Source organism: Cryptomeria japonica, chromosome 7 (assembly GCF_030272615.1).
Source record: "Cryptomeria japonica chromosome 7, Sugi_1.0, whole genome shotgun sequence".
NCBI classification, from domain to species: domain Eukaryota; kingdom Viridiplantae; phylum Streptophyta; class Pinopsida; order Cupressales; family Cupressaceae; genus Cryptomeria; species Cryptomeria japonica.
In genome coordinates, this window is record NC_081411.1 from 27,943,393 (window position 1) to 27,969,009 (window position 25,617).

General features: G+C 39.2%; 1 long non-coding RNA gene across 1 annotated transcript; it reads left to right on the plus strand.

Annotated features, from left to right (window-relative positions):
- Positions 1 to 1,315: 1,315 nt before the first annotated feature.
- Positions 1,316 to 25,352, plus strand: LOC131078136 (uncharacterized). Its single transcript, XR_009113737.2, has 2 exons — positions 1,316 to 1,993; positions 24,943 to 25,352. It is a non-coding gene; the product is annotated as an uncharacterized LOC131078136 (long non-coding RNA).
- The last annotated feature ends 265 nt before the right edge of the window (positions 25,353 to 25,617 follow it).

Here is a 25,617-nt window from a genome sequence, read left to right on the forward strand (position 1 = left end):
ACATAGATTGAATATATATTTTCTATAAATTAAATTGTTGTTTTTTATGACTATGACTGTTGCTGTCATAATTGTGATATGAAGGCAATGATCAAGGTATTTACATTAGCATTTTAGTTTTAAGGGTGTGCAATTAGTTGCATCTCATCCCACTTAAATCATTAAGTTCATCCCTTATGCAGATAGCCACTATACCTTTCATAAGTTTACGCTTCCCAGATTGACACTCACTTAGGTATAAACTAGAGGAACTAATATTAAGATTCTCAATACCAAAATTGAGTATAAGGGCAAATTCCTATTTCCAATTCTAATCCATAGTTTTACCTAATCAATTCCTTCTCTAAGTTCCTTGTGACCCAAATTTCTTGTATTCGTGTTCTATTTTTACATTTTTATGTTTATATTTTCCACATTCAACTTAGTATTTATGTCTAAGAAATAAACATAGGTTTTATTTGACATTTTTTTGCAAGATTAGGGTAATTTGGTCATTTAATATAAACAATAATTTCTTGTTGTTCTTTCTAGATTCAACTGTGTCTGTATTTTTTGCATCAACATTTTGGATCACACTTTGTGAACCATCATTAGGATGATAGAGAGCTCAAGGATTAGAATCCTGAAAGAACAACAAGAAGCATAATGGATTGTGGAAAACTGATCACTTCAATAAACAATAATGTTTTTGGTTGTTATCAATCTTGTCTTGTTGGTGTTAGGATAACAATATTAAACTAGTAGATTATCAATTTTAACCCATCACAAAAGGGTCAATCTTGTAATTGCAAGGTCAACTTTGTAATCGTAGAAATGACCCTAAATGAGAGAACAATTAGATGCAAGTGGAAATTGGCTACATGAAGGTAGGTGTCATAAATGCATAGTTTAGGTAGATGTATATGAATGTGCATATAAAAGGATAAGGCAATGACTAAGTGTGAAGGGATAAGTGTGTATAAGGCTAGGGAAATGATCCCAATCTCATATAAGATTGCACCATTTGTCAATATGTACATGTATTAAGATATTTAAAAAAAAAATAGACACAACATTAAGAAATAAAATAACATATATATGAAAATCATCATTACATCAAAATTTTAATATTTGAAAACAACCTTATATAAATAACTATCACAAAAATTTCATGACAAACAAAGATAACCATTATATTTAAGACTTCCTACCATCCAATCTACTAGTACTAAGTCTTTTAGTGATTTTATAAGTTTTTCAAACCTAAGAGAGAAGGAAGAGAAAAGAGAAAAAAGCAACAGAGTAAAAGAAAAGAAAAAAAGAAGAATAGTATGGAAGGCAACATGGTCATTATATTTTTACAAAACATACAAAATTAATATTTACTTTTAAAGCTATGGAAATAAAATTACAAATATTTGCAGAAAAAATGCGTTTTAAAATTGTTTCATTGTAATTTGATCGCAAAAGTCAAGCTCCTCACCCCACCAATCAATTAACATCCCTATTTCACTGAATTCTTCGAAATCTCCGATGCCGATCTTGCGAACTGCATTAAGATTAAAATTACCTCCAAATCCTTCCTGAAAAACCCGATTGAAGCCCTCTGTAGAAATCAGAACGAGAAAACATTCAAGCGGAATAAGAAAAAATGGTGGATTGGTGGTTGGCAGTGATAGGCGCAGCTATCCCAGCGGTTGCAGTACAACAGGTAATAAAATCTAGTCGCAAATCAGCAGGGCAGGCAAAAACCCCACACGAAAATGAAAAGCACTTCTTCTGCGAAAGAGTCTGCACTTCACAGCGAATGTTGAACAAAGTGGGAGGGGTTTCCAAAGACCTCCCTCATAATACATGCGTTACTGTCTGCGGGGCGTCTGAATTGGATTCATGTACGGACGCTTGCACTCGAGCAGTGTGTGCAAATGACTACCATTTGCCTAATTGGAGCGATGTTTGTCTCAGGAGGTGCCAAAATCAGTGCCTGAAGCTTCGTTCACGTTCTGCCGATTAGGTTAGATTTTGTGCTTTTAGTGTTTGCCATGTAGAAGAAAATGGAAATGTTAGATTTTGTACTCTTATGGGAAACAAATGAAAAAAGCTGTTTTAGGTGTTTTGTAATTGGTGACTATTGTTGCAATTCGCTTCTGTGATTTGGGAAAATCGATCGTCTTTTTTATTTTCTTAAAAGAAGTAACATTTTAGATTCTGCCCTGTACAAGCATACCTACTTAGCTAATGGGATCCCTTTATGAAATCTAGGGAAACATTTTATTTTCCAAAGTCAATTTGAGAATACTCCGTTGTGGAAGCCCTGTGTTCCGACCTTGTATACTTTGGGAACCTCCATTTCAACCTTATAAATAGCTCGAATGCTATACTCGTTTGGTCTGACCTTATATATTGGTCAAATTTTATACTCTTGTGTTATGAACTCATGCCCGAGTTCGATGCTAAGAAAATTCCAGAAAATTTCTACTTCTTTAAGTTTCGACTTGTGAGGTAGCTTTGAACTTATGATGTAGCTTGATAGTAAACAGAAACTTCCTTCTGCAATTCTTGTCATTTTGGCCTTTTGACAAAGCTCGTGGACTCTTCCTAGGACCCATGTTTTGATTTCATGATTGAGCTCAATGGTAAGTGGACGCCAGAAACTTTTGCTTCTCAGTTTTGAGTTTCTGAGAACGCATTGAGCTCATGAGTTGGATCTTGATTGTAAACGAAACTTCCTACTTAATTTTTGACCTTTCGATAAAATTGTGGATGAATTGGATCATGCCAACTTTCCTAGGAACTGTGTTTTTATTTCATGATTGAACTCAATGGTAAGCAAATGCCAGAAACTTCTTACTTCTTTAGATTTTGGCATCGTGACAGCTTTGACCTTATGACAAAGCTTGTGGACGAAGTGAACCTTGCTAACCCTTTAATGGCTCGTTATACACACATATATATAGCAATCAGAGATAATCGTAGCAACTACATAATAGCAGGAGTTTATATTCTGTTTTTGAGCAACAAGTCCACGAGGCTAGAACCTGGGTCATGTAATTTTTTAAAATACACTGCAGAAATGAATAATTGTTTTAAATGTTTTCTTACTGATCATCATTAAAGTACTTCTATTATGCTACTAATATATTTATGGCAGCCTGAGTTACTAGTGTACGGTATAGATAATAAAAGCAACATGCCACAGGTAAAGATTGTTTTCCTCTTTTATCTGTGGGGCCTGAAGTTTGGTTCGCATTTGGTACATGTGCCCTGCAAGTTATAGAAAATGTGAATAGTTGACTAGGTTACCGGTACTAATACTGATAATGAGATGGCATTAATATGGGTATGGTGGTCTAGAGGGAAGTACCGAGTAATGTAGATTATTGATGCAGACCAGCAGTCAAGGACCCAATGAAGGGTGGTTGATTATAGCAGCTTAAGGAACTCAGATGAAAACAAAATTAGTTTGAAGATAACAACTGAATTTTTAATCATAACTAGCAAAATTTTATTACAGAAAATCACCATTACATGACCATAAACTCAGAGATACAGCAACAAACTATCTCTTAACTGAGCATAGAAAACCACACACATCTACGGCAATCAAGAAAATTCTCGAAAAACAAAATAACACCAATACTCTTCTCAGAAAACCTACTCGACTCTCCTTGATACTTTCAGCTCTGCCCTTCTTATATAAAATTGAGTATGGCATGATTCTTTTTAAGGAGCCAACTCCTAAAAACAGCAACCGTTACCACCTAGACTAGCTGCCTCAATCAACAAGGGGGAAAAAAATCCAAAAATACCCAACGCTTCCTGGAAAAGAAAACGGTTAATGACTACTAACGTGAAATATCTATCATAGCGTAATGCCACCTCCTAAAAGTCCCTGTAGATTATAGCATATAATACCTGTTGTTAATGACTACTAACCTGAAATATCTATCATAGCGATGCAATACAACAAACCTTTTTACCTTAAAACTTCAAACTCAAACAAAAGCAACAAAACATAGGCAGAGACTCTTTGCAACAATATTATTATTCATCAAATCTGCAACATAATGTTTTACCTTTATGGCCTCACAAACTCACAAGTCTCACAATCAAACGTTATGGATGGCAACAAAATGAAAAAGAATATTATTCATTGAACATTTACATTTAAATCTGCAGAGATCAACCTTTTCTCTGCAACTCATCTTCTTTCCAATCTGCAAAGAAACTCTCACTCTCTTTGACTGCGTACACCTGCTCTCCTTCAATTTCCTCTGCATCTTTTCTTAGGCTTCTCTCCACCTGTTCTCTGTTTTGAGAGTTTGTACTCTCAAACGTTACCTGCAAAAGCATTATTAGAGTCAACAGGGACTCCACTTCTCCATAGATTTAAATTTTCTAACGCCTATTTGGAGTGGCAGTTTGAAATTTTAAATTGAGCACCCTCCACATGGATGCCTTGCATCAGACACCGATGGTAGAAAGAAATGTTTCTTGAGTTGAACTTAGAAACATTTGTAGACTCTATGCCTGTCTTGGATCCATCTCTCATTCCTATTCTATCATTCATAACATTCAAAGTATCAAATTTGACTTCCCACCAATAAACACCTGAACTCATACATTCTTCTTTAACAAAACAAATGTCTTCCTCTACCTCTCTGGCTGTTTGACCTTTCCCCTCTCCTTCCACCTTGTTTCCTTCATGAGAATTCACTGTTTTGATGTCTCTTGAAAGACATCATTTCTGCAATCTTATTTTCTGCACTCAAAATGGCGTTAATACAACAATTAAGAGACCCACTTTTCACATTTTCCAACAAGGAATCAAGATCTCTAATCAAGGGGCCTTCATCTTTACTATTCTCAAACAATAATTCATTGGAAAACCCTTCATTTACCTATTAGAATAATAATTCTTTATACTATTAATGGTCAAGTTAGTAGGTATAGGTTGTTAGACATCTTCAATGTCTATAGTTGTAGGTAGTAGGTGACTTCATTAATATCTACAGTGTTTTGTCAATTCTATAAATTGTAATCTTTTCTAAGTTTATAAAAAAACAATTTTACTATTGCATCTTTTTATGCAATATGGTATCAGAGCGGAAAAAAATTTGTAATCCTAATTTTCAATTAGTGAAATTTTTTTTTCGAAATAATTCCAGTTTTCCTCCCAAACCTGTCTAGGGTTTTCTGTCAAACCTTTGGCCTATGTTCGATTGGGTGTCTAAAATGCGATTTTTTTTTGCGTTTTTCTGCTTCACACCCCCATTTGGCATCTGTGCGTGGATTCCTATTCGCACCCGTGTTGGTTTTCAGCGGGGTTTGGCGATTTTTTTGGTGGTTTCATGTGACCTCGTCTAGACTTGCGGTGGTTTTGTATTTGCAATTTTTTGCGTGTTTGCAGTCGCGCGAAGCCTGCTAGTGTTCGCGTTTTTTCGCGGCCTTCTGTGACGCGATTCACGTCGTTTTTTGTGCGCGAGCGTGATTCAGTGTTATTCTTGGCGAATAGGGTTTCTACACAGCCAACTAGAGTTTTCTTTTAAAACCCTCAGTAACTTTGTATTGCCTAGGGTTTATTTTTGAACCGTCTGATTTTTTTACGGCTAGGGATTTTTCAAACAATCATTCTTAGAAAACTATCACCTGGGTTTTTTTGTAAGCTTTTCTGGGTACTTGTCCGATTTTTTTGGGTCAACTGAAAAATTTCTGGCTCGAAAACCATGCTAGGGTTTCAGCTTTTGCTTTAGAATCTGACTTGCAGATTTTTAAAAAACCATATGTTGGTTTTCGTGCCTTGGAATTTGTGCCTTCACCAGTTCGACCTCGGGATACGTGATGGCATCTCTAACCAATATTATGCTCGAAAGTAGCCAGAAATTCAATGACCACAACTACAACACTTGGAAGCAACACATGTTGACAATTTTTGAGTACTGATATCTTGATGCAGTTGTTTTGGGCATGTCTTCACGTCCAACTACTGCCGGAAAAGATCAAGACAAATGGGATGAGTGCAACCGGGAAGCACTCATGCTCATTAAACTCTCCGTCACCAATGAGCAGCTACCTCAGGTACCGTCCGACAAAACTGTGAAGGAGATATGGGATCATTTGAAGAGTCTCCATGAAACCTCTAACAAGAGTAGAGCGTTCGTTTTGAAGAACATGCTCTTTTCGATTATGATGGACGGGATGACACCTTTGCAAGATCACTTGACAAAGATCAAGCGCATCCTAGACCAACTTGAGGCGATCGGTCGCACAATGGTGGAAGAGGACATGGTCGTCATCACTCCAAAGAGCTTGCCCAAATCTTATGAGCATTTCATCGAAACGCTCAATATCACTTCCACTGACGTCGATTTGAAGTTTTCCGATCTTTGTAACAAGCTTTTACAGCAAGATCGGTGGTGCCAGCAGTTTGGAAGTAGTACTAGTTCCACCTCCACCGAGCAAGCGTTCTCTGCCAAATCTTCAACTAAGAACAAAGGGAAGGCTCCATCTTCTCAGCCTGAATGCTCTGGTTCTTCTCAAGACAAGAAGAAGAAGAACATTTAGTGCAATTATTGTCATAAGTTTGGTCACAAGAAGACTGAGTGTCAAATTTGATTGGCTTCTAAACAAAAGAAGCATGGAGGGTCTCAACAAAAAGCAAATGTCATAGAGCACTTTGAGTAGAAAGAATATGCTTTCTATGCTTTTATGGCCAAGAGAACAACAGATCCAGTACACTCTTTGCCTAGTATATTGATTCAGGGGCTTTGCGGCATTTTACTCATCGTTAGGATTGGTTCACGAAATTTGAACCATTCTCAGATTCAATAATCTTTGGAGGAGGAGAAGAGTACACAGTTGCTGGTATGGGCACTGTCCAAATTCACTTAGGAGGTAGAAATTTAATTTTTCTTGATGTCTAATATGTTCCGGGCATGGAATATAATCTCCTCTTCGTCAGCCTGATTATGAGGCATTCTCCTCAATTAGATGTTATCTTTAGTTCGTCCATCTGCAACATTGTTGATAGGGAGACTCGTACTATAATTGCTATGGGACTTGAGGATCATGGTTTGTATAGACTTGGTGATTCGAATGATTCTTAGGAGCACACTCTAGTTGCTAGGAGTACATCCATCAGAACCCTTTGGCATCAATGTTATGGGCACTTAAACGTGCACTATCTCTCTCAGTTATCTCGGGAGGGTTTGGTTGCTGGTCTACCTAAGATCCAATCTCAAAATCATGGAGTATGTGGAGCCTATCAAGCTAGGAAGCAGCATCGGACACCATTCTTGGATGGCGATTCTTGGCGAGCCTCCAAGGTCCTTCAATTGGTTCACGCTGATGTATGTGTGCCAATGAACACTCCATCTGTTACTGGGTCTAGGTACTTGGTGCAAGGCACACATCACTCCAAGCAGCAATTTTGGTTTGTTTTAAGTTTTTGTGTTGTCTTTCAAGTTGTAATAATGGACCAACCATTTGGGACTTGTTGACGTGTTTTTTATGACTGCGTCTAACACAAAATAAAGTCACCAATGGTCACCTTATCCTCTCTTGATCAAGATTAGTCCATATGCTAGGATTACTTAAAGTTCAAACGGCTAATTTCCAAGGTTCCTTCATTGCGTGGACGGGACTCAGTTGTTTGAGGGGTTCGCCGGTAACCCAAGGGGCCTTACGTATGTTGAAGAAAAACTTATGCAAGCTCAAAGATTTTTTGTACGGATGATTTGCAGTGAAAGCTCTAATTTTGAATCTTTTGGATTTTTGAATTGTGTAGAAAGTAAATAAGAATAGGGTAGAGGAAAACTAGGCTAAGGCTTACTTAATCCTAAGAACAGGAGACGGGATTACTTATGCAAAATCAAACCACTCTTCGTTTCGCCAGTAGAGCACAACTACATGAAGGCGGTACAATCTTTAAAGGGTGCATGGAGGCTTTTCAGATCATCAATACAGACCATCGGATCGAACAATCTTTACTGACAACCGAAGTTAAACACATACACATCAACAGGCTCAGGCTAACTTTGCATGGCATACAACAATCCGCTGCACACCAAAAGTATGAGCTCAGATTCTGCAACAAGTTCTCCTATCAAATCCAATTCTTCTAACAACATATAAGCAAATCTAATCTAATTGAAGAGAATGAGACCATGCGAGCTCTAAAACAACACAAGAACACACCAACCATGGAACAATGTATTAAGTGTTTGCTTCAAAAACTCTTAGCAACAATCTCTGACGATAGTCTCTCCTACTTACAAATGAGGGGGTCACCACTTATATAGGCCTCAAGCCATGATTACATGCAAAACCCTAATTAGGGTTTGCCCTAAAGATTCCCCACTCAAGGTGCAACAAGGTGGGAATCGGCAATTAATAACTGCCCATGCACAATTAATTTAAAGAGCCTAAAATAGCGCCCACTAGCACATTAAATATGCCCCCATGATGTTGATTATGCCTAGAATATAACCGCCATCCTCATAAATTCCCATCATTCTCCAAGTGACGACGACATGCACGAATAATCTGTCATAAAACCATAATGAGAAGGCGACATGCAAGAGGATTCCTTATCTGATGGTGACATGCATTGACTGGACCCACGCCTAGTCAATATTCCTTCAGCAATAAGTATGCCACTACCATTCAACCAAAAGACTTTCGTCCAAAAATTGATGACCATTATCTCGTTCATTTATGGCGTATGCAATGAATCTGCCGACGACAATGTCTAGTTCTCCGATGGAGACACTTGGCACATTTTCAATGTTAAACTCCATCAAGGCAATTTCCTCAGTTTTTTGGCTTGGGTGTGGAATTCACTTTGCATGGTGGAATTCATCATTTCATCCTTGCCTTAGCCATTTCAATACCTTTCCAGGGCGTTGATTCTTTCCTGAAGGAAGGAATTTTCGACACTTAGTCAATTTTTCACCTTTCCTGGAATTTTTGTCCTGAAGGAAGGAATTTCTGACCTTTCTTGGAATTTCTTCTTCTTGGGCGCAATTCTTCCCTAAGGAAGGAATTCATCTCTTTGTGCACTGTCCATGAGAAGATCATTTTAGCGCACTCCTGTGTTCTTGGGCGGCATTTTACACTTGGTGGGGAATTCTTTCAATTCCATGGATTCCTTGCATCCCTCTATCTGGCGCTCCTCTCACTTGGGCGCTAAAATGCCTTGGTTAAGGACTCTTGCAATTTGTTTGTTTCTCCATGCACTCTTCATTCTGGTGCCCTCCACAAGGCTGGGGCGGGAATTCCTCCTGAGGAAGGAATTCATTATTTTGTGAATTGTCCATGTCTTCTTTTCAACATCCCTATTTTTAGGGATCCTCCAAAAATTTAGGAGCCAGGTTCATTGGATGGAGAATTTTGCCACGATTCTGAATCTATAAGAATTTCCTCATTCTGGCGAGATTCTGTGTCTAAATATAACAAATTCAAAATTTGCCCGAGGGGAATTTTACTTTCTATTCCTCCTTGACTCCTTGGATTCCATGCCTTAGGCAAAATTTCAACTTTTAGCTTGGGCGGAATTTTCACTATGCCAAGGATTCATGGAATTTTCCATTTGTCCTTGCCTGACCCATTTTGGCACCTGATTGCATAGTTGGGCAGAATTTTGCTAATGCCAGGGATTCATGGTTTTTTCCCTCTGTCCTTGACTTCTCCATTTTAGTGCCTGACTGCATAGTTGGGCGGAATTTTGCTTTGGCCAGGGATTCATGGATTTTTCCCTCTGTCCTTGGCTTCTCCATTTTAGCGCTTGACTGCATAGTTGGGCGGAATTTTGCTAATGCCAAGGATTCATGGATTTTTCCCTCTGTCCTTGCCTTCTCCATTTTAGTGCCTGACTGCATAGTTGGGTGGAATTTTGCTAATGCCAGGGATTCATGAATTTATCCCTCCGTCCTTGCCTTCTCCATTTTAGCACCTGACTGCATAGTTGGGTGGAATTTTGCTTTGGCCAGGGATTCATGGATTTTTCCCTCTGTCCTTGCCTTCTCCATTTTAGCGTTTGACTGCATAGTTGGGCGGAATTTTGCTAATGCCAGGGATTCATGGATTTTTCCCTCTGTCCTTGCCTTCTCCATTTTAGCGCCTAACTCCACATTTGGGCGGAATTTTGCTAATGCTAGGGATTCATGGATTTTTCCCTCAGTCCTTGCCTTCTCCATTTTAGCGCCTAACTCCACATTTGGGCGGATTTTTGCTTATGCCATGGATTCATGGATTTTCCTTCCCTCCATGGGAATCCCATTTTGGCGCCTGACTCCACATTTGGGCGGATTTTTGCTTGTGCCATGGATTCATGGATTTTCCTTCCATTTAATTTTCAAGACTTAGAATATTTTGACCTCCTGAGATTTTGAAGTGTTTTCCTGAGCTTTCCATTTTGGGAATGGATTTCCAGCACTTGACCCATTTCTGGCTTTCTTTGTCCACTGTCTGACTTTTCGGAATTAGAAATGTTTGCAAATGTTTGATCCTCGTCGCCTCATCTGACTGACCCTGCCAGTAATGACTTTCCAAAAATAGAAACCTTCAAGGTGTCAGCGTTAGATCCTTAGATAGGGTGCATGAATGACTTACTATAAATAGAAACTTACTAAAATTAGAAATTACTAAAAATAGTAAGTTTGATTTTTGGCAAAATGATGACATTCCGGGACTCGAAAAATCCCTAAAAAATAGGGACTTTCTAAAAATAGAAAATTGCTCCGTTTGGGCTCAAATTTTACTGGGAGGTCCCTTGAAGGGTCCCGATTACATTCGTATGTTTAGTTTTCCCGAAAACCCTAACAGGAACCCCTAAAATCTAGGACAAAAGGCAAAAACCCTAAAAAAGGACAAAACGAGCCCTAAACTTCATAGAATTCACTCGACAGAGAAGCAGATTAACTCTAACTGACCCTCGAACATCCGCAAAGTGGAGAGATTGAAGAGATTGCTACCAACACACAGGAAAAACCAAGACCTAATGACCGAAAGGGCCTAAAAGCTAGGGGGTCCCTATCTGGGATGGGGTGATGTGTGATTAGGTCACAACAGGACTCAATAGAGCCATGGCTGAGTTGTCCAAACTTTTGTTGTGTTCAGGATGCTATTAGCCTAGAAAGTTGTAATGCTGATGTTGATCACAAGTGTAGTACTCTAAAACAGAGACATCATGTAATAGGGGTTTAATGTATTGTTTTTAGGTCTTCTAGGATGCTTAGAGGGCCTTTGGGAGCCTTGTAATACACTTGAATGCAAAGTTGCATCCTAAGTGTCAAAAAATGTAAAAGTTGCTAAGCAACATTTTGCAAAAGTTGCACTTTTGATGTTGGCGGTGAAGAAGTTGGTTCAACCAATTGAACCAGGTAGTTTAAAGCCCAAGACATCATCATTGTACGGGTTAGAAGATCTGGAATGCAAAAGCAAGTTTTTGAGCTGAAGGAAAATCTTGTTTGACACCGTTTTGGATTGTTTTCTTGTTTTTGTTGCATTGTACGGCCCAGCACAGCCTTGTTAGAGGAATCTACTTGCAGGGGATGAAAGATTGTTGAGTCTACTTTCCAATAAGGTAGATTAGCAAGTTTGGTTGTGTCTGGTTGCAGAGATTTCATCCATTCTCTGTGACTACGTGTAAAACCCTTGACAACCAGGGTTTAAGCAAGAAATGGCTCTAACCTGAGCATCCATTGATGGCACCAGTTGAAATCATGTGGAATGCTAGGTTAGGGTCTGTAAATAAGTTTAGAGTAGGTGTTTTGGTTTTGGAGACCTTTGTGATGAATTTGCAATGATGCCCTAGGCTCACAACTATAAGTTGGTGAGACTAGAATAGTAGAAGTTGTGCGATTTAAGAGCACATATGGATTGGTAGAGGGGAAATTGATACATGGTTGGAAAGCCCTTTGAGTGCCCTTAAAGAATCCTTAATTGATTTTTGTAGGTGATTTGACTGGTGAAGGTTTTTAAGACCAAATTTGTAAGTCACCCGAGTAGGCCTAAACCCTTGAAAATAGGACAGTTTTGATTACCCCAGGTGTACGGAGAACCCAGATGGCATTTTGAAATATTGTATGTAACTCTGAAAAGGGTGTCCATAAATATAATTTATTTGTGGCCTTGTGTGGGACAATTTCAAACTAAGTCCTGAAAACCGTGAAAGGAGGGCTAATTGTATTAGGCCTATTTGGAGCCCAGTAGAGACCTAGTGAGGTTGTGAAGGCTTGGCGATGGGCTTGAAGGTGATCAAACCCCTCAAAGACATCAAAGACCCTATGTAAGACCAGTTTGCACACCTAGAAGGAGTTGGTGAATGAAGATCCTTTGCAGAGGTTGTTGGAGCCCTTCGGAGTGGTGGTAGAGATTGAGGTGAATCCTCAATAGGGAGTTGGATTGTTAAAGATTAGTGGCTATACCTTGGAGGCAAGCCAAAGTGGTTTAGACCTTGGAGGTCTAAGCAGCAAAACCCTTACCAAGTACCATTGGATGGGCTTGAGGAGATTAGAGGGTTGATGAGAGCAACAAAGACAACTAGGTGATTAGGATCTACTCCAAGAATCTCTGCATCAATACTTCTTATTATTTGTTGATGATTTCAGTTGGAAAATGTGGGTGTATTTTCTGAAAAATAAATCAGATGTGTTTAGTACATTTCAGCAGTTTAAGGCCTTAGTTGAGAAAGAATCAGGTTCTCAGATTGTCGCTCTAAGGTCAGATAATCGGGGTGAGCTTTGTTCCAATGACTTCTCTACATTTTGTGCTACATTACCTCCACATCTTGTCTCTCAAACTCAGTTTCATCAAGAAGAATCACTGCTGCATCAAACTTCTCCATTTCTTCATCCTCATTTTTCGTCAAAGGAAGTAGTAAAATCTGATTTTACCTCGCCTTCTGCTGCAACCTTTGTTTTATCTGAAATCAAGTCATTCCATTCTACTTCAATACGAATTAACAAATCATCTTTTTGCACTTCTTCTTGGTTAGTTTTAGCAAAGCAAACGCATTCTTGCTTGATACCATCTATGCCATTTACTAAACAAACCCTTGCATTTCTACATACCTTTTCCATTAGTCCTTGCAATGGCTTCAACTTATGTTTCACTCCATCCTTCATCAATAAGTGTATATTATGTAATATCCTAGTATTTTTTTTTTTGAATTTTCAAGGCCGACAATGACATCAACAAGGAATTAACCCGTTAAGGTTAGAAAACATAATTGAAACCATACTGGAAAATAACCCTTCCACTTTCTGATCACCAAGTGCCCAATGTGGGAAGGTGAGAGCATACCGTGTTGAGGGGATCATTAGCATAAGAAAACTGAAACATAATGCAATGCTTGGGCGGCAAGCCAGCCCCTTCCACTTATCCAGCGGGAGAACAAGGAAACTTGGTGGTAAACCAGCCAAGTGAGATACACCAAATAAGAATCACTCAACCGCAATATTTCAGTGGGAGGACTGCAATTACATAATAACCTCAACTCGATCGCTTATGCAACGAGAGGACCATTACACAAGCTATCACTCGACCACTTATTCAGTGGGAGGACTGAAAATTACAAAGTTGTTGAATATTAGGCGGCAAGCCAGCCTCTTCCACTTATTCAGTGGGATGAGAGTTACAAAAATAGAACTGGTTAGTAGTACTACTACCTAACCTTACAATTACAGAGATGAGAGAAGGAGAGTAATGCAGATTTCCACAATAAGAACATAAATTTCTGTTACAACCAATCTGCAGGCTGAAATTACAAATCAGCAGCCTATGGAAATGCCAAAATGCTCATAACTCCCTCATTACACATCCGAATCAATTCAAACCAGTCCCAAACCCACAATATATCACTCACAACAACAACCATTCAAAACTACAACCCAAACAACCCCTTATTTATTTTGGACACATCCCAATACAAAAACAGAAACCCACGCTATACCTAGGAATTTCGATTTGGTCTAGGAAATTCAAAGCTTAATTAAAATTGCTATAAACTCACAAAATGTATCGCCATTGCTGGGAAGGAGGATAGAGCTGATACCCATAACCGTCAGTTGCTTCGGCAGAGAGGTGTGATCGAAAATGTGCTTCAGCCACAGGCAAAACCAGCAGGTCTCCAGAATCACTTCAACACCAAAAATGTCTATGGCAAACTCTGAGAATGTAGGAGAATAAAATGCACAACCAGGTACTGTACTTCAAGTACGAAACTGGGTAGCACTAGGGAGACGCACTCCGAAGCCTCAAGTTCTGTCGCCAAACCAGCAGCATAACATTACAATTTTTCAAGATGATGCAAATGGGGGCCCAAGCCTCATATTTATAACTTCACACACCTCAAACCCAAATGCAAATTCCTTCAAATTCAACGCCTTTCATTTGCATTTCATTCCACCACAAGTCAAGCTTCACGCCAAGTGTAGCACCATTTCCCACAAGTCAAACTTCACGCCCAAGGCATGGACCCACGTTACACTTTGGCAAATATTAGAGACAAGTCATAAAAATAATATATCTCTCAAATATTTCGACATCTCTTTATTAAGCAGGAAATTCGCCAAATACTTAGGAGAATATAGATCCCAAATTCGATAATCAGTAGCAATTAAACAAATTAATTAAATATTAAACCTTAGGATAAGGAATTAATATTTAATCGTGTCACATAAGACTCACGTATTGATTATTATCACAACCAGGATGAAATTGAGCCAGGAAGACCACTGTATTGCTGCAGAATCAGGACCCTGTCCACTCCCAAAAATAGAATTATGCCACACTATCACTTACTAAAAATAGTAAGTCAAGAACTAATGCTCCGAAAAGCATGATCTTCGCGCTCAGAGACAGAGCAAGGAGAGCTCAGTAGGACAATATCACCAGAATAGCCATTCCTTGACTTACTAAAAATAGTAAGTCCTCGTTTCATCAATGCTGGACCCCTCATTCTTCATTCCACCTAGCCTACGGGTCTCAGGGATGGGCTAATGGACCATTGGAAGGTCATCAATGAGAAAGGGACACTACATATTAGCATGCCCATCTTGCACTGTTCTCTTGTCAAATTGCCAATGCCTCCCTAACAAAACATGACAAACATTCATATGCAAAATATACACATTAGTTCATCATAATACGTTTCTATATTAAATTTTACCAAGCTTTGTTTGCTAACCAAAACTTTCTTGTCATCTTGTATCTTGCCTATCCTTTATGGATGTGGGTGCTTTCTCCTCTCTAGCTGCAATTTATTCACCATCTATTTGGAAACGAGATTATCAGTCCTAATACCATCTATGATAACATTACATACCTTGTCTTGACACATGCATCTTGTTCTAAACGGGTTTTTTCTTTGAACTGGTTCATTAAACATGACTCTCTTGGTGGCTAGGACTTTTCCATTTTCAGCATCCTCTGATTGTGATGAGTGTGCATCTTCTTCATTGACGTTTGCTGCTCTATTCTGATTTTTTGGTCTCCTTCTTGGTATTTCCTCCTAATGAGGGCAGTCATATGCTATGTGACCCTTTTCTCGACACTTAAAATAGGTTCCTTTTCCAAAACCTCTTCTCGATCTTCCTCTACCTCTTGAATATTGTTCTTCAGGACCACATGAATCATCATATCTCTGATTTTTTCTGCTGCTGCTTTGGTCTTTATTTTTCTGATTTGAATCCTCATCCTAATCTCCATATGATCTTCCCTCTTTCTTTTCATCTCGGTCTCTTCGTTTTTGCTTGTTCTCAAACCTCTTGTTCAATCTTTCTTCAATCTTCAAGGCGAATCGGTATGCATCTTCCATTGTGTAAACTTTCACCAAAGCCATCCCTTCTTGTATACTTGGTTTCAATCCATTAATGTAATGGGCTACTTTCTCTTTGTTGGCCTTTGAATGACTGGTTCAGATCAAAATGTGAAACTCTTCTGTATATTCTTTCACCATTCTTCCTCCTTGTCTGAGACTTTGCATCTTCTTAACAAGTTTAATTCATAGTCTACTGCGATAAATTGCCTTTTCATTTTCTCAATCATTCAATCCCATTTGCAATCTTGTCGTTACCTCTTCTTCCTCTTTCTAGCTGCACCTCTTTCCACCAAATAGAGGCATGTCCCTTTAACCTTGTCTTTTCAAAGCTCACTTTGTCAGGGTCCTCGATTTCTTCAAATTCAAAATACTCTACCATGTTGTTTATCCAATCGATTAATTTTGTAGGATTCAGATTTCCACTGAATGTAGGGACATCAATTTTTGGTCTTCTTCCTATTCTTGACAATAACCTGACCAAAGGATCATTCACAACTGCTGCTGCTGCATCTTCTTCACCACTTCTATCATCTATATTTTCTGTGGCTTCATCCTCTTCACTCTCAAGTTCTTTCCTTCGAGCAAAATCTCTTCTAATTTCTTCTTGTAATGCTTCAACTTGCCTTTCAAAGCTTTGAAATCATCACCACGGACAACATATGGAGGGTTTGTTCCGACACTTCTAACTCCATCTCGACCCCAACCACGCGTGGCTCCTCTTGCATACATTTTTCGCAATACTCACAAGCTTGATCGTAGTGCAAAACAACCTCCTTCCGGTGAATCTGCCTACACACTCAGAATCTTCTAGCTCCAATACCATTGATGCAATACGACAAGCCTCCTACCTAAAAACTTCAAACTCAAACATAAGCAACAAAGCATAGGCAGAGACTCTCTGCAACAAAATTATTATTCATCAAATCTGCAACATAATGTTTTATCTTTATGGCCTCACAACCAAACATTATGGATGGCAACAAAATGAAAAAGAATATTTTTCATTCAACATTTACATTCAAATCTGCAGAGATCAATCTCTTCTCTGCAACTCATCTTCTTTCCAATCTGCAAACAAACTTTCACTATCTTTGACTGCTCACACCTGCTCTCCTTCAATTTCCTCTGCATTTCCTTTGCATCTTTTCTTAGGCTTTTCTCTGCCTATTCCCTTGAGCAGCCCCCTTCTTACTCTATCCTCCCAAAAACAGAAAATAATCACACCAATAAAACTGCCTTTATCTACTCTCAAACGTTACCTGCAAAAGCATTACAAAATTGCTAAAGTTAGAGTCAAACTCAACGGAGACTCCATTTCTCCATAAATTCGAATTTTCCAACGCCTATTTGGAGGGGCAGTTTGAAATTTGAATTTGGGCTCCCTCCAGGTGGATGCCCTGCATCATATGGTGTAATGTGTTGGTGTTGGAAATAAGCCACACCCGGACCAGCGATGGACTAGTCCAAGAGGGGCCAGTAGCTCAGTGATAGAGCACTCCAGCAGTGTATGGAAGGTCCTAGGTTCGAGTCCTAGCTGGTCCATGTCTCAACATGGCATCTATTAGAATATTAAAATAATGTTAATTTTAGTATTAATGCTCAATAGTGTATATTCTATTTTAGTAAGATCTTCTACGATCTTCTTAGTAGTTTCTTATTAGAAACTTGCTATTCTTGTAAATACTCTTGTATTATTTATGAGCGTCTTGCTCATTCTGTTATTAATCAATTCTTTGAAATCCATTGCGTGTCTCGCACTGTTTTATGGTATCAGAGCTATAGGTGAATTTTTTTCGAAATTTTTCTTTTTTGAAAATTTTCGAAATTATTCTCGTTCATCCTTAAGGGCTTTCGTCTGCAAAAAAAATTGTGATTTGTATTTGCGGGTCTGTTCTGAGGATTTTTTTTCCTCTACCCGCGTTTGTTTGCTAACTCAGAAAATACGATTTTTCGTGTCTGTTTTTTTGGGTCTGTGCTTTTCGCGCCTATTCTCGGCTCTCATATAGCCTGTGCGATTTTTTTTTTTTTGGAGGTTTTCATGCGATTCTTGTTCTCGTTTTCTAAGTTTGCGACGCGATTTTCGCATTTTTTGACTGCAGATTTCGAAATTTTCTGGCGGCTCTGCTAATTTTTTTTTTTTCACGACCTAGGGTTTCTGGTTTTCGGTTAGGGTTTATACCCTTTATTTCAAGTCCGAATTTTTTTTCAATTACATATTCCTTCTGGGTTTTTTGAGCTCTCAACTGGGTGGTTGTCAGAATTTTCTGGGTGCCTCGATTTTCAAGCCCATGGATTCACATTCAGCCAGCATATTCTTGGTGGGTTTTTCGAATCCTAATTTGGGTAGTTGTTCGATTTTTCTGGGTGCATCGTTTTCCGTGCCTTAATTTTCGAGCCAACGGATTTGAATTTGGTTTTCAGATTCCTTCTGGGTTTCCTCTCAGCTTTCAGGCACCTGTCAGTTTTTTTTCGGATCAGTCGAGACTTATCTTGAAATCCGTGCCTGTTGCAGTTGTACCTGTCTCTTCCTATCGTTTTTCGTGCATTGGGAAACGTGCAAATGGCTTCTCTAACCAACTTGATGTTAGAAGGCAGTCAATGCTTTAATGGCAACAATTACAACATCTGGAAACAACGTATGTTGACCATTTTCGACTATAGGCGTCTTGACCAACTTGTTTTGGGAAAAGAGCTCAATCCTGGTACACCTGGTGCAGATCAAGATAAGTTTGATGAACGCAATCGGGAGGCAGTTATGCTTCTCAAACTCTCCATGACTGATGATCAGTTACCACAGATTCCTTCCGGCAAGACAGCTTTCGACATCTGGAAGCATCTGAAGGAATTGCATGAGACATCCGACAAGAGCTGGGCATTCTTTTTGAAGAATCAGCTGTTCTCCATTATGATGGACGAACGCATGTCCTTACAGGAACACCTCACAAGGATTAAGGACATTCGAGATCAGCTCGAAGCTATTGGTCGGACTATGGAGGAAGAAGACATGGTAGTAATCACTCTGAAAAGTCTTCCGAAATCGTATGAACACTTCATTGAGACCCTCAATAGTACTTCAACTAATGTTGACCTGAAGTTTTCAGAATTGTGCACCAAACTTCTACAGCAGGATCGCTGGAAACAACAGTTTGGTAGTGGTACTACATCAGCCTCCTCGGAAAATGCCTTCACAGCCCAATCCTTTCACAAGGATAAAGGCAAATTTTAGTCCTCTCAGTCTTTTCAGCAGAAAGGCTCTTCTCAGACATAGGATGGTGCTAAGAAGAAGAATGTGCAGTGCAATTACTAGCACAAGTACGGCCATATGAAGAAAGATTGCCGTCAGAGGCTCGCTTCTAAACAAAAGAAGCAGGGAGGGTTACACCAGAAAGCGCATGTTGCTGAACATTCCAAGTAGAAGGAGTCTGCCTTTTATGCCTTTATTGCTAAGAGGTCTTCAGATCATGCCAGGTCTTCTGCTTGGTACATCGACTCTGGTGCGTCACGTCACTTTTCTCATCGGCGTGATTGGTTTACAGACTTCTCATCTTTCAGTGATTCCGTTGTATTTGGCGAAGGTGAGGAGTATACAGTTGTTGGCAGAGGCACTGTTCAAATACAATCTGGTGGCAGGAATCTCATCTTCTTGAATGTGTACTATGTTCCTGGTATGGAACTTAATCTGCTCTTTGTCAGTCAGATTATGAGGAATTTTCCTCAGCTAGATGTGGTGTTCAATGCTCACAAGTGTTCCATCATTGATCGGGAGACTCGTCTTACTGTTGCTGTTGGTCTAGAGGATCATGGCCTATACAGGCTTCTTGACACTGGTGATTCTCCTGAAGTGGCTCTGGCAGCTTGTGTTTCTCCTCTCAGCACTTTGTGGCATCAGAGATATGGACATCTCAACATTCAGTATCTCTCTCAGCTATCTCAGGAGGGACTTGTTTCAGGGTTACCAGATATTTAGACTCAGCATCTTGGAGTATGTGGCGCCTGTCAAGCTGGCAAACAGCATCGAACTTCATTCACACATGGAAAGTCTTGGCGCGCATCTAAGGTACTTCAATTACTTCATGCTGATATTTGTGGTCCTATGAATACATCTTCTGTTACTGGTTGCAAATACTTTTTGCTTATTGTAGATGATTTTAGTAGAAAGATGTGGGTGTACTTTCTTAAACACAAATCAGATGTATTTAGTATCTTTCAGAAGTTTAAGTCCTTCGTCGAAAAAGAGTCTGGATGTAGCACCATTACTCTTAGGACAGATAACGGGGGGGAATTTTGTTCTTCTGCATTCTCCAACTTCTGTGATACCCATGGCATCAAACGCCAGTTGACTACACCCTACACTCCTCAGCAAAATAGTGTTGTCGAGCGTCGCAATCGTACGGTTGTTGAGATGGCTCGCTCTATGTTACAACACAGGAGTGTTCCGAATAAGTATTGGGCTGAAGCAGTGTTTACTGCTGTCTACCTCCTTAACCGTTCCCCTACTCAGGCTGTTAAGGGGAAGACTCCAGAAGAGGTTTGGTCTGGTCGGAAGCCTAAGATCAGCCACTTGAAGGTTTTTGGCTCTGTTGCCTATGTTTGGATTCCAGATGCTAAGCGCTCCAAGTTGGATTCCAAAAGTCAGAAACTCATGATGACAGGATACAGTGATCACCATAAGGCCTACAGACTGATAGATATAGACACTGAACGTCTTATCTTTAGTCGTGATGTTGTATTTGATGAAGACAGAAGATTCTTTCAGTCCCCTTCTTCTGAGCAGTGTTCTGAGGATCAGCCTCATAGTGTTCTTCTTCCATTAGGTTCGCGTGATGGGAGGGATGATGCAGAATCTATTTTCGATGATGCACTACCTGAGTTCCCTCCGGAGAATAATCCTCCTCCTCCTGCTCCTGTTCCTGATCCTGAGCCTCTTCCAGCTCCTCCAGATGTTAGCACTTCTACTCTCCGGCCTAAATGGTGGGCCAAGACCATTGGTGATCTTAGGGATACTGAGCTCATTGAGGGCAGAACCTCTCGTAATAAGAGCAAACAGCAACATACAGTCAATTTTGCTCTCATGGCTAACATACACAGTGTTTTTGAGCCTCAGACATATTCAGAGGCTAAAGGTATACCTGAGTGGGAACAGGCTATGGAAGCTGAGTTCCAGAGTCTTCAGAAGAATCACACTTGGGCCGTTTCTGATCTTCCTTCAGGGAAGAAGCCCATTAGCTGCAAATGGGTGTACAAAGTAAAATACAAAGCTGATGGAACCCTAGACAAGTATAAGGCTCGTCTTGTTGCTCGTGGGTTCTCACAGAAAGAAGGCATTGACTACGAGGAGACTTTTGCTCCTACAGCCAAAATGAGTACCATACGGCTCGTTCTTGCCTTGGCAGCCCAGTTCAGTTGGAAAGTCCATCAGATGGACTTCAAGAACGCCTTTTTGATTGGTGACTTACAGGAAGAAGTCTACATGACGCAACCCCCAGGATTCAAGGTTGTTGGTCAAGAACAAAAGGTTTGTAGACTAGTCAAAGCACTCTATGGTCTGAAACAAGCTCCTCGGGCTTGGTACATGAAAATTGATAAGTACTTGACAGATCATGGTTTTCAGCGGAGTCCATCTGATGCAAACCTGTATATCAAGCATACTAGCAATGATGTTCTGTTTGTGGTTTTCTATGTGGATGACTTAATCATTACTAGTAGTTCAGCACATTTGATCACTGGGATCAAATAGGATTTGTGCCGCACCTTTGATATGACAGATTTGGGACTTCTACATTACTACTTAGGAGTTGAAGTTTGGCAGACTGAGAAAAGTATCTTTCTCTCTCAGTCCAAGTATGCTAGAAGTCTTGTGGACAGGTTCAGAATGCAGGATTGCAAACCTGCCTCTACTCCTATGGAACCCGGGCTCAAACTTTCAGCTCAGTCATCTTCACCATTTGTGGATGAATCTTTGTTCAGGCAACTAGTGGGCAGTCTCATCTATCTTACTACCACTAGACTTGACATCGGTTTTGCAGTGAGCTACATTTCATGCTTCATGACAGCTCCCAAGGCTGATCATTGGATAGCAGTGAAGCGTGTGCTGCATTATGTGAGTGGCACTCCAGATTATGGACTTCTGTACACTCGGAGTTCTGATCCTACACTCAGTGGTTACACAGATTCTGACTGGGCAGGTTTGGTTGATGACCGTAAATCTACAGCAGGGTATGTGTTTAGTTTGGGATCTGGTGCTGTCACATGGACTAGTAAGAAGCAGCAGGCAGTGGTTCTCTCCTCAACGGAAGCAGAGTATCGGGGAGCAATTAAGGCATCTTGTGAGGTGGTTTGGTTTGACGAATGCTTGCGGATATGCATGTCTCCCAAGTAGGTCCAACTCCCTTGTTCTGTGATAATCAGGGAGTGCTCAAACTTGCCAAGAATCCAGTTGCTGTATGTTCCTACCTCAGAGCAGCTAGCAGACATCTTCACCAAGCCCCTTGGTCCTGATAAATTTGTAAAATTCAGGGGGTCTATAGGTGTAGTTAATAGATTGAGCATTAAGGGAGGGTATTAGAATATTAAAATAATGTTAATTTTAGTATTAATGCTCAATAGTGTATATTCTATTTTAGTAAGATCTTCTACGATCTTCTCAGCAGTTTCTTATTAGAAACTTGCTATTCTTGTAAATACTCTTGTATTATTTATGAGCGTCTTGCTCATTCTGTTATTAATCAATTCTTTGAAATCCATTGCGTGTCTCGCACTGTTTTAGCATCAGATCTAGGTCCAGGCTAGGAGCCCCAAGCACACGAGAGGTGTGGCTCAAGGGGGGGTGTTGGTGTTGGAAATAAGCCACACCCGGACCGACGATGGACTGGTCCAAGAGGGACCAGTAGCTCAGTGGTAGAGCACTCCAACAGCGTATGGAAAGTCCTAGGTTCGAGTCCTAGCTGGTCCATGTCTCAACATAATGCCCCTTCCTAAAAGTCCCTGCGATTTCTTTTAAGAAGGGAAATATAATAATAAACTAGAATTTAAATTAAAGTTAAAATTTTAATAGAGGTCAAGGGGCATGTGAAAAGTTATTCCTATAAAAGAAAAAAGGTAAATAAGGAAGTCAAAGCAAGGAGAAGATGGACTAAATAAAGAGAATACATATTTTATTATCTGATTATTACTCCTTTGGAGCATGGAACTGTGGTTTAATCTGACCTAAGGATGAAACCCCTTAAGGTTTGGAATTAGAGGATGGAATTCCTCTGAATTCCATTACTGAATTGAAGGAATAAAACCCTTGATTCAGATCTGAGGCAAGCTCACCCAGAGATTCTATGTAAGTTTCAAGTGTTGAACAGTTAGAATAACTAGTGTATGGATTTGGAGATCTTTCAGAAACATTCCTATTTATTGTAATTTGCTGCAGATGTAAAGTTAATTTATTAGCTTCTGCTGAAGGTAAGTCTGAATTCTTTAATTAGAATTCTAAATATAATATCTATTAAAGAATCAAACATATTGATTGAAATTTCTAAATCAATTTCATCAGAAGCAATACATATTAGCTGTTTATAATCAATATTTATTCATAAATTCAGTAGAAACTAACATAATTGTGTGCTTGGGGTTTGATATATACGAAATTGTTGAAATGGGACATTATACATAGGGTACAATAATAGGCAGTCATTTATTTTGTAGCAGCTATCCAGGGATTGTATGTATAGGGTTCATCCATTTCTTGGAGCCACCTGGAAAGTATGCTACAAGAATCCAGAAAGAAAATTTGGTTGAATTATGATTAGAATCAATTTTGGCAGAGATTGTGAAATTGATTCATAAGGATCCGAGTTAATCTGCTTCATCAGCTCAATCAAGAATCCAGAAGAATCATACTCGTAAACAGGGTGGGTTTTGCACAGGGGAAAAACCACCATTTTCAACAAGCAATGGTTGCTCATGTGCCAAGTGGCACGTGTCCTAAATTCCTAATGGTTGTGTCTTCTCTTTGAGGTTTTATAATGAGAGAGTTGGAACCAAGTCAAAGAAAGAAGTTCAAATATCATTGTTGTGTAAACTGACGAGGATAGTCCTCTTTTTCTTCACCTACATATTTAACACACCAGGACAACAGATTCTCCAATACAAGATGTAAAACTCAACGTATGGAAAAGAATAAAAATGCCTACTTAGTTCATAGGAACATCCCTAGCAACATACAAAGTGCTGGAAAAGGCTAAAATGTATAGGTCACATAACCTATACACTTTGTTTTCTTGACCTGGAAAGTGTATAGGTCACATCTTAGCCCATTGTTTACCTTTTGGCAATGCTGATTCTTCAAATCACAATCAATAATCTGCAAGGCTTAAGTGGGGTTAAAATAAAAACTACAACCCATATTCAGAAGGCTTCCAAGTGGGTCCCATTCCCCTTAGTGAAGCTGCTGCTAAAAACACAATGATAATTGTGGAATCTCCAAACCTTTCCAATTGCTGCAAACACTGTTTGAGACTTCTTTTATTATAGAATCTTGAATAATTATTGTGTGGGGCCTACAAAGCACTTTGCCAAGCTTATTCTAATACTAATAAATCTGAATCGTTAAGACTACTGAATTAATATATATTTTCTGAGTTCTGCTTGAGTCCAGTAGAATTATTAAATCTGATTATGTATTTGTCATATATATCTGCTGTAGCCTCTTCTTAATTCTCCCCTTCCTGACCTTACTCAATCAAACACTTGCACTGAGATTCAGTGAGAGATATAATTCAGATTATTTGCGATTATCTTTACGAAGTCGGCTATTTTTTCTTATACATTGGATCCCTTCAATAATATTGTTGTTGTTACAATACTTTCTTAATCACTGCTCTTCAGGGGTGTATTAGATCATACCAAGATCGTTGTATCTTAATTCCTTTGTGCTTGATATTTACGTTGGCTCCTTATTGACAACCTGCTGATAATATCTGTGGTCTCCTCCTTCCTCTATCCAATGATTGTAATATGTCTGATGTATGATATGCTCATGCACTTGATATATGTCACTTCCAACAATGGTCTGGCTATGTCTGATATATCAGTTTGTCTATGCAAAATGCAAATGTATAGATATCACTAACAGCGATATGTGACTGTTTCAGATTACTAGTCGAATGCTTACAGCTTGATAATGGATGCTGCTTCTGGGATACAACTTCAATATCTTGCAATCCCTTGGTGCCGTCTCTGATCTGTGCCATTATTTCTTGCAATCGATAATGCCACGAGGCACTGGTTCTTACAGAGCAGACACAAATCTGGATTAACAAAAGAAACAATGTAAATTCCACGATGATGAAGCAATGTGCTTGAAACTTGCTCTTATATCTCCTAAATCAAAAAGGTGGTAACCTTTGAGGTTTGATTAGTCACCTCCCTTTAATATCCATCTCTTCATAACAACGATTAGATAATCATCGTCCTTATAATTCATATCTGATTGTCTAGATACTAATCACACCATCTTATACATAATCAGTTAGTAGTCTTCATGACTACCGATTCTCATTAATCGTTGTCTCTATGCCTTTTCACAATTGGTGTATTGATTATTATAATTCCTTAGTTAGCATCGCACCTCCTCATTAAGATGTCCATACTTGAAATCGCTGATTACCAATGTGCCTAGTCCTCATAACTTATTCATAATTTCATCTATAAGGTAATCGTTATTATTCATATTGATCACTTGTTTGGTCAATACCATGTTTCTTCATATTCAATATCGATCGGTGGATATAGATGATAATCAATTGTTAATACTATTTAGTTATCCA